Raw genomic sequence first — 10,245 nt, 5'->3', positions numbered from 1 at the left:
GCAAGCTTCCCACGCACTGCCTTGCTCATGTGCCCTAAGACTGACCACAAAGCAATGGGAAGGAGTCGCTGACCATTCAGTCCTAGGTTTTTCTGCTGAGGCTGCCAACACGGAGGCTCGGTTCTATCCATATCCAATGTGACGGGGGATTTGTGGTGAAAGGAGCACTTGTCCAGTAGCTACTGTGCTGCTGTGATTGCCAGCTCACCTCATGCAGGCAAGGCTGCTGGAACCAGAGGGAGCAGGTGGGGTGGGAGAACACATGTTCTCCCCTTCCTCTGTTTAACCGGCAGGGGGCCATGCTCCAGCACATTGCCCACAGCAGCTGCCCCCCTAGAGGAGGATCAAGAGTGAAGGCCACTCACAATTGAGCCAGGGCCAAGAGAAGGCCATTTGAAGGTAGGCCAGGAAGCAATGGACTTAATCTGCAGCAAGGGAGACTTAGGTTAGATATTAGGAAAAACTTTCTAACTCTCAGGGCAGTTAGGCTCTGGAATAGGTCTCCAAGGGAGGCTGTGGAATCCCCATCCTTGGAGGTTTTTAAGAACCAGTTTGGACACACCCCTGTCAGGTTTCCTTGGCCCTTCCTTTGCGCAAGGGGCTGGACTAGATGACTTCACGGTCCCTTCCAGCTGGACATTTCTATGATTATACGAGAAGTGTTCATGAGCTTGTGGGTGCTTTGCTACACTCCAGGCCACCTGATAGGAAGGCTTGATTCCCCTGAACTCTGTGGATCATGTGGCCCTTGCCAACACACCTGCCAAGTGTCTTGATTTTCCCAGTATGACACACGGGGGTGGGGTGGGGCTTCCGGTGCTGTGCGTAGTATGTTTGCAAATATACCAGATTCTGGCCACCTCCTCCCTCCGGTTAGTCAGAGACAGCAGAGGAGGGGCAGCAGAAGGGGTGGGGAGAGTTGCTGTGATGCTCCCTTGCTGAACAATCCAAGTGGAACCAGGCAACTGAGCTTTCTACAACAGCTCATGTGGTGCTGCTTCCAGTCCATCCTGCGGAAATCCTTCCTATACTCCAGTGCATGGAGCCTGCTGGTAAATGGGGTGAGAGAGCCTGGACAATCAGAGGTGAGAGAAGGCAACAGTTCTGCAATGGGGGAGCTGTGGGAGACGAGGGGTACTGCTGCTGTGGAAAGAGTGAACGTAGGGCACCTACTTCAGATGGCAATACCCTTCAGTCACTCCAGACCTGGGCTGGATTTGATCCAGCAGCGTAAATGTTCCCACTACCAATTACCAATTTGCTGAGCCACCTATTCTTCTTTCCCCAGTCTCCCCTGTTCAAGCATTCTTTATTGCTATGGATGTTTTACATGCAGTCCGGGAAAGGATTGTCTTGCATTAAGGCCAGGAGTCAGAGGTAGCCTCTGTTCCATGCTCTGCTAGATACTACTTGTGTGATCTTAGGCAAGGCTCTTAACTGCACAATCCAGGGATGTCCATGATCCAGGGATGGGGGGAGGGATAGCTCAGTGGTTTGAGCATTGGCCTGCTAAAACCAGGGTTGTGAGTTCAATCCTTGAGGGGGCCATATAGAGATCTGGGGCCAAAATCTGTCTGGGGATTGGTCCTGCTTTGAGCAGGGGGCTGGACTAGATGACCTCCTGAGGTTCCTTCCAACCCTGATATTCTAAGTAGAGTGTGGGGAATAATCAGCAGCAATAGATGACCTTTCAAAGGAAGAGGCAACCTTAGGAATAAATAATGTACATGGAGGAATGCAGAGAGCGTGGACCATCGGCACAGAATGATCTCTACATAGATATTGTATCTAGATTCTACAGTGACAGAGTGTTAAAGACCCATATATGGTATGCAGTGTTGTTGTAGCCATGTCGGTCTCAGGATATTAGAGAGACAAGGCAGATAAGGGAATGTCTTTTATTGGACCAACTTCTGTTGGTGAGAGAGACAAGCTTTCGTGCAACACACAGCTCTTCTGCAGGACCTGAAGGACCCAGCTCTCTCTCTAAAGACCCCAATGGCATCAGAAGAAGTTTTATGCCAGAGGTGGACAATCATTTGGCTCCAGAGCAGATGCTTCTGAATGATCAAGAGAGACAAATTAGTCTGGGAAACAACACAGAGAGCAATGTGCTTCTCTTAAAAAAGGGAAGTCTGAGAAGGAGGCAGGATATATTTTTAGAGTCAAAGGGTCTCTGAAGCTCTTTGCTTTTGCCACATAATCATCACAGGTGTAGCAGCTGGCTATGTTATTTAATGTGCCTGTTTTTTTGCAAACTTGTCTTTACACAGCTCAGTGAATATCTCAGTTCCTCAGAGCGTCCTGAAGTAACCCTGAGAGATTAGTAAGTGGGTGGATGTGTGGTCAGCGCAGTGGAGAGGAAACACTCTCATTGGGGACACCTTCAAGGTGGTGTGTCATGTGTTTGCTGCCTGGAGAGACTCACAAGCCTCCCTGAGACCTTTAAGCTGCGCCTCATATCGAAGGCAGACATCTAAGGCGTCTCAGGCTGGTTTAACTTCTCACGCGTTGCTTTTTTCAACTGCTATAATATAACCTAGGACCTAGACATTGCACAACTGCATGCTATGGCCACGTGCCACTGAATTTTGACAACTGGTGGTGTCCTGCTCCAAAAGATTCTCCCTTGGGCTTAGGGAGAATCTCCGTTATCTGGAGCAGTATTGGGGCTTACGGCAGGGGTCGGCAATCTTTCAGAAGTGGTGTGCCGAGTCTTCATTTATTCACTCTGATTTAAGGTTTCATGTGCCAGTACAGTAATACATTTTAATGTTTTTAGAAGGTCTCTTTCTATAAGTCTATAATATATAACTAAACTATTGTTGTATGTAAAGTAAATAAGGTTTTAAAAATGTTTAAGAAGCTTCATTTAAAATTAAATAAAATTGCAGAGCCCCCCGGATCGGTGGTCAGGACCCGGGCATTGTGAGTGCCACTGAAAATCACCTCGCGTGCCACCTTTGGCATGCGTGCCATAGGTTGCCTACCCCAGCTTACGGCATAGAAGTGAGCTCGCCTGATATTTCATGTAGCAGAGGGCAGTGGTGAGCTATAGGCACTAACCAATATGGTACTTTATCTAAGCCAGATAATTTTCCTTCAGGGTAGATTGGCAGAGGCCCTGGAGGTTTTTCGCCTTCCTCCGCAGCATGAGGCAGGGGTCGCTTGCTGGAGGATTCTCTGCGACTTGAAGTCTTTAAATCATGATTTGGGGACTTCAACAGCTGAGTCAAGGGAGAGAATTATTCCAGGAGTGGGTGGGTCAGCTTTTGTGGCCTGCATCATGCGGGAGGTCAGACTAGATGATCATAATGGTCCCTTCTGACCTTAAAGTCTATGAGTCTATGAGCTCTCCTCTGGAGTTAAATCTGCTGCTGCTGGGGTGCGTAAGCTCCAAATCTCTGAGCACAGAGGAGATGTTTGGGCTGAGGTGGGATGTTGGGGAGTGGGTATCAATCTGCCATCAGCATGGGTATTTAGTACAGGGAAGATGAGGTTTGTTCCTTTTTCTAGTCCCTTTTTCCTTCTTATTAAGTCTTTATATATTAATATTTTCCAAGACCTGGAGCCTGAGACCGGATTGCTAACAATTGACTCTTATTGACTCTCTCAGTGCCCAGCTTGTCTGTCAATTAGTTTATTCTGTCTAGGTTCTTATGTGATCTTCTCTCCTTGTTAGTATCTTAGAATAGAACCCAAATCAAAACCCCAGACCAGAAAATGCCAAACTATGTAGTGGGTCAAAATCTGCAAGTGAATTTTGCAGTGTCTCCAGCTCTACTTACTATGATGTATGGGTGGGGGCAAATTTATGTCAAATGTTTTCCCCCATTGGAAATTTTTTTTTTAATTAAACAAAATTTTATCAGAGAGGATCTGCTTTCCCTGAACAGTTTGGGGTGGGTTTTTTTTTTTTACATCAGAATGCCCCAAAACTTGAGAACCAACTGTTTTAATCTAGAAAAACAATTTTTTTTTCAGCCCAAATCTTTTTGGTTTTCAGCCAAAAGCTTTTGAAAAACCCCCAAAATCTGCTAAAACTGATAAAAATGTTGGCGGAAGTTTTTCAGGTTTTGGTTTTGTGATTGAAAAGTCAGCATTCTCTGTGTGTGTTGGGGGGGAGAGGGGGGACAAGGGTGATGAAAGCCTTTTCTGACCAGCTCTAGTATTTAGTGCCAGTCATATGCTCAGGCAGGAGGGTTGCAGTGATTTAACTAAATCACTTTCTAAAATGATTGATTAAACTGGTCTGATTTTCTTGTGTAGACAAGGCTGTTTGTATTGGGTTCTCTCTTCCCCTGTATTTCACCTGGGGCATGTGGAAGTGCAAAACAGCTCATCTTGGACCTAGGGTGACCAGACAGCAAGTGTGAAAAATCGGGACGGGGGTGGGGGGTAATAGGAGCCTATAGAAGAAAAAGACCGAAAAATCAGGACTGTCCCTATAAAATCGGGACATCTGGTCATGCTACTTGGACCACATGCTCTGGATAGGTGAGCCTAAGCATTGTACCTTTTGTGTGGCTGCTCTGCAACATAAAGGAACCTCAAAAAAGGTATGACTGCTCATTTAAGCAAAGGAGAGTGCTGGTTACAGGGCTGTCTGCAACCGTGTCCCCTTTCATGCACCCTACCAGGTGTCAGGCCCCGTGCCTTTACCTATTCTGGGGCAGAATTCCACAACTCTCCTACAGTACCTTGTGTATCCACCGTACTTACCCAGTAGGTCCAACTGGATTCAGGCACCTGCAGCTCTTTCCTGTGGGAGTCTGCGACCAGTGGTACCCAGTGATCAGACAGCCTTCTTAAAACTCAGAGTGTCTATTTTAACAGGAGGAACAAAGTATTAGAGAGAGAAAGATTTGAAAACCACCACCAGTCTGCACACATCTACCTTACAATTCCTAAACCCTAAAGTCTTACAATTCCTGGGTAGCAACTGAGGCTGGCCTAGCTTCTTCAGACATCCCAGCAGATTCCTGTGTGTCCGTCAGATTCCCCCATCCAACTCCTCACTGAGTGTTCCTTTTTAAACTGCTGTACTCCTTTGGACATCCTGTTTCCCAGGCCTTTTCCTGTCCTGGCTTTGTCTCTTAACAGCCCTCATGTGTTTGCAGAGAAGAGCCTTGTCTGGAGCCATTCTTTTTCCTTCCTCTATGTTTTTCCTTACAACCCCCTATTAAACTACACCAATATATTTGTCCAGAAAACATCCCTGTAACCTGGTCAATATACAGCATTTGTAAATTATTATAGAGCCGCTCCAACTCCATCACAGTATACAGACCCCTTAACAACAGTCTGGGTGCATTTAATGCAGGAGGTAATTGACTCTGTGGAGTTTCATCCTGAGTTCTTATGCAGTGATGACTCATAACAGCACAGTTTGCTATAACGATGATAAAGATCAGTCATCCTCCCTACACAATTCCCACACCATCGCTACCCAGCTTCTCAGGGGCAAGGCTGAGAGAAAAAGTGGCCCTTGCAGCATGCCCTGAAGGCTGTCAGAGATACAGAATCATAGAAATATAGGGTTCTCGAGAAGTTATCTAGTGCAACCCCCCAGTGCTGAGGCAGGACCAAGTGTACCTAGGGAGGTGGTGGAATCTCCTTCCTTAGAGGTTTTTAAGGTCAGGCTTGACAAAGCCCTGGCTGGGATGATTGAGTTGGGGATTGGTCCTGCTTTGAGCAGGAGGTTGGACTAGATGACCTCCTGAGGTCCCTTCCAACCCTGATATTCTATGATTCTATACCTCAGAAAAAAATACATCACCTGAGATTCTCAGGTGGTCTCCCATCCAAGTGCTAGCCAGGCCCAGGAGAGCTTAGCTTCTGAGATCAGCCAAGACTGGGTGCATTCTGTCCAGTACGGCCATATAGGCATAAACTTATGCACAGAAAAGTGGGTGACTTGTCCAGAGTCACATAGCAGGTCAGTGGTAGAGGCAGGAATAGAACTCAAGGTCCTGTGACTCTGTGTCTAGGGCCTGATCTCCTAGGCCATGCCTGTCCACATTTTTACTTTTCTATCACCCACGTATAGCACTGCAGCGATTTGAACTCAGTATCTCTGGCCTTGTAGGCAAAAGCCTTACCACTAGGCCATCCAGCTGCTTAGATGCAGTCAGGAGGCGAGCTCCCATGGGCAGAGCACTAACACAGACCTCCTTGCCAGCTGCCCCTTCTCTCCTGTGCCGATAGGACTTCAGCTTCATTTGTTAGGCATCCTTGTATTAATTACATTCCCCTTTAACAGACAAGGAAACTGAGGCACAGAGAGGTTGAGGTTGGGATTTTCAAAGGAGCTTGAGGAAGTTAGGTGCCCCTCGCCACAGTTTCCATTTCTGCCTTTGGAACAGCTCATTTAGGGGAGATTTTCAGTCACACAAGAACTCTGTGGCCTAATGAAGACTAGAATTCAGGTTTCCCCTCTCCTAATCCTGTGCTTTGAGTGTCTACAGCACTGTTAGACTGACCAGTCTGAGCTAACATTCCCCATGCACTCAGGTATTCTGGTTCTGGTATTTCATGTACAGCTGGTACTGCCTCATTCCCCATTACACAGCACCACGCAAGGAAAGGTTTTTCGCCTTCGTCGTTCCCCGCCACGCCCCTCCCAAAAAAGAATTCTGCAGCTCATTGAGCTTATTTCACCATCCGCTCTAAACACGGAGCTGGTGGGTTGTGGGAGAGGCACGAGAGTTGTTTTTTCCTGTTGCCAGGTACCAAGGAAACACAATAGGAAATGCAAGCTCAGGTTGTCTACAGCTATGAACTTGCTGTGCAATTAATGCATGGCCCACCTGCACTTTCCCGCTGTACCTGTAAGATGCTGCTTCTTTTTCAGTAGTTGGGCAGAACCGAACTTTAGACCTCTGTAACATTGCAGAAGTTACCCCCAGTAGGAATGGTCTGGAGAGGCAGCTTCCAGGTGTCCCAGGTAAAAGAGAACATCTAACCACTTAGTCTTGGAATGTCATTTTTGTTTAAAGCATATGTATAGAAGAAACAGGAGTTGCCATGTACTATATTTGTCCAGGAATCAGCTAATGAGGACCCAGTGGAAATAAAGTTGAATGAAATTAACTCTTAGAACACTACAACTTTCCAGACAAGTGACAGCTTAGCAGGATGTGTGAAGGTGTACAAGTGCGGGGTAGTTATACTGTGTCATTGATTGCATTTAAAGTGGAAAAAATTGAAGTGAAAGCATTTTTCTCAAACTCCAGTCACTTGCTCTGGTATCAGGCATGGACATTTTCAGATGACTAGGCAAATTAGAGAATGAGCAGGGCCAGTCTACTCTCAAAGTTGAACCAAATAATAAAATTGGTTTTAATTAACAACTTTTGTTATGTCACTACAAATTTATGTGTAGACACTTTTTTTTTTTTTAAAGAATAAAAGTGTCCTGTTTTGATTTTACTTAAGGCAGTATTCTGAAATGAGCACCCACAGACAGATGTGCACCAAATTAACGAAAGGAGTAAATTAAAACCCTTTTAGTTATGTTGGTGCAACTTTGTGCGTAAATCCAGTCCTTATATGTGGTGAAAATAGGGATTATACAACAGAAGTTGGTATGTAAACATGATAGATAAGATTGCTATCAGTGAGTGCTGTAATATAAAAATATGCATTTCTTATTTACTATTTAAGTTCCAGCGTGCTCAGTGTTGTACAAGAGACAAACATGAACATAGTTCCTGCCTCAAGCAATTTACATTCTAAGGGCCCGCTCTACACACACAAATTGCACCAATTCACTAGAATTGATTTAGCGATGGGTGCAATCGTCCCATGTGGAAACACTTATATCAATGTTCGTGGATAACTTTGATTTAGCTAGCAAATGCTTTAAATGAAGTTCCAATGACTTTAATGGGACTCCTCCTTTGCTTAAAGTTAAGCATATGCATAAGTGCTTTTCTAACTCGGGACCTAAAAGACAGACAGACAACATGACTCACTGGAAAGCTCAGAGGAGAAAGATGGCTTGAATTTTTAAAAATTGTTAAATCACTTTTTGTGGGCATCATGAAAGAAGCAAGTCATGAGTGATTTGAATGGAGAGAGGATGGTGGCTTGGCAAACTGGGCTTGGAAGGGAAATCCCTGGATAAGGGGCATATATGTTCTATTATCTACACAGAAAGAAGTGAAGTTTGTGTACATATTGCAGTCTGCAAAGGGTGATGTGATGCATTATTTTCAGAAGAGAAATTTGCCTTATTTACAGCACCGAGTTCCAACATTGCAAAGAGAAGGAAACTTATTTGCAAACTATTGATATGAAAAATTCTACTTGGTCCAAAAGGATATGGTAAAGGTACATATGTGGGGATGGCTTTTGACATATTTTAGATACAATACTTGTATAAGCAGGCATCTCCTGTATGGCTTAGTTTGTATGGTTTCCATATTAGACTGGTGTGTGTGTGTGTGAGTGTGTGTGTGTGTGTGAGAGAGAGAGAGAGACGTACACACATTTTCTACAGTATATATTATCACTACATAATCTACTTTTAATATAGGGAAGAGTTCTGTATTATTGTGGGGGATGGGCTAGATGTCCTGGGTATTGGGGTGTGTGGCCATTTGGGGTCAAAGGTAAGAAGCCAGTTAAAAGTCCCATATCCTGAGCTTGCCACCCCATTGCCATAGTAAATTACTGCAGGAATATATTCAGGCCCTGAACATGTTAAGAAGCAGTTGGTTTTGTTGACAGGTGTCCCTTGTTACCTTGTCTAATACCCCAGCAGGCTGTCAGCTGCCAATCTGGAATCTGGTGGTGAGCAAGGGGTCACGGGCCCAAACCAGAAAGCCTTCAAGGCTCTTTCAAAGAGCTTGAGAAAGTTACAATTGAGTTTGTTGTTGATTACTGCAGTCGTATGGAGACAGTTACACAAACAGGTCTGTGGTTTTATTCTTGGTTTGTTCTAGTCAACAAACCGTTTAGAATCTCCGATCAGTGTGGGGAATATTTATTTCAGATGTAACACAGTAATTAGTCCCTGTTATTACAATCAGGATGTCAAAAAAGCTGTCCCTAAAGACAGCAACTATTTTGCTTTAGGCTAAAAAAAAGGGGGGGCGGGGGTGAGTGCGGTGGAGGTACCGGAGATGGAAAGAAAAGAAAAATGATTGGGTCTTATTTCTATTAGTCCAAACTAATCATGTCACCACTGGGGCAAAGCACTTTACAAACATTAACAACATTCCTCTCAACACTGCTGTGAGGTGGTTAAATACTGTCATTCCTACTTCACACAAGGAAAAACTGAGGTAACAAGTTTGTGAGTTGTCCAAAGTCACAGAAGGGGTCAGAAGAGAGCAGGTGAAAGCTCTTTGAGACGGGGAACATAATTCACTGTATGTTTGTGCCTAGCACAATGGGGCTCTGACCTAGTTAAAGCCGCTGGGTACTACTGCATTATAAACAACATGTAATAATAAATATAAGTAGTGATAATCTTTGAGAGTCCTTGCTCCCACTCCTGATTAAACTGTACCTCTGTGAAACATACCTGTCATTTTTAACAATATGTTTAATAAACTAAAAACTTAAAAAAAATATTTTTGGACCAAAGTTTGAGTACAAAATCTCTTTCTGCTACCAAAGATGGTTCCCTTTCCTCCCAGCACTGCCCCCCTGGGACAACAGTTGCAGTTTTCCCAGCTGCTGTGTAAACATGTGCCTCTACATGAATTTCTTGGGTGGAAATTCCCCCTGGTTCACCAATGGAAATTTCATCCTTTTAATAGCTAAACTAACAATTTTTGTCTTGCCAAAACACTTTCATTTAAAAAAAAAAAAAAAGTCTTTTCACATAACTACCTCTTCCCCCTCAGCCCTTTGGCATCAGTGACTCATGCAATGGCCTTTGCTGCTTATAAGTGGTTTTTCAGGTGGTGGGAAAACTTCAAAACTTCTCGTAAGCTTTGTCACTAGCAACTGTCCATTCATGCATAACTGTGCATAGTTTCTGGTTTGGTTTGTTACATACTGGGTGTGGTTCTTTGCTTAAAAAAATTCAGCATAAAACACCTTGAACTTTAAATATATATCTATATCTATATCTATATCTATATCTATATCTATCTATCTATCTATCTATATATATATATATATATATATATATATAACAGTCCAAAGCAAGCAACCTTTCCTGGCCCCATAAGTCCCAATCCTGCAAGCTGTCCTGTGCAGGCAGACACCTGCACTTGCATGGGTTTAACA

The 10,245-nt window shown here is 44.3% G+C and overlaps 1 protein-coding gene across 1 annotated transcript in view; it reads left to right on the top strand.

The window, feature by feature from the left end:
- Positions 1 to 973: 973 nt before the first annotated feature.
- Positions 974 to 10,245, top strand: part of PIK3CD (phosphatidylinositol-4,5-bisphosphate 3-kinase catalytic subunit delta) — a 69,416-nt gene continuing 60,144 nt past the window's right edge. The window contains exon 1 of the mRNA XM_065421195.1: positions 974 to 1,085. The gene's annotated coding sequence lies outside the window, so the exon portion shown is untranslated. The remainder of the gene's footprint in view (positions 1,086 to 10,245) is intronic.

This window comes from Emys orbicularis, chromosome 22 (assembly GCF_028017835.1).
Source record: "Emys orbicularis isolate rEmyOrb1 chromosome 22, rEmyOrb1.hap1, whole genome shotgun sequence".
NCBI classification, from domain to species: Eukaryota; Metazoa; Chordata; order Testudines; family Emydidae; genus Emys; species Emys orbicularis.
This window is presented reverse-complemented; position numbering and strand designations above follow the sequence as displayed.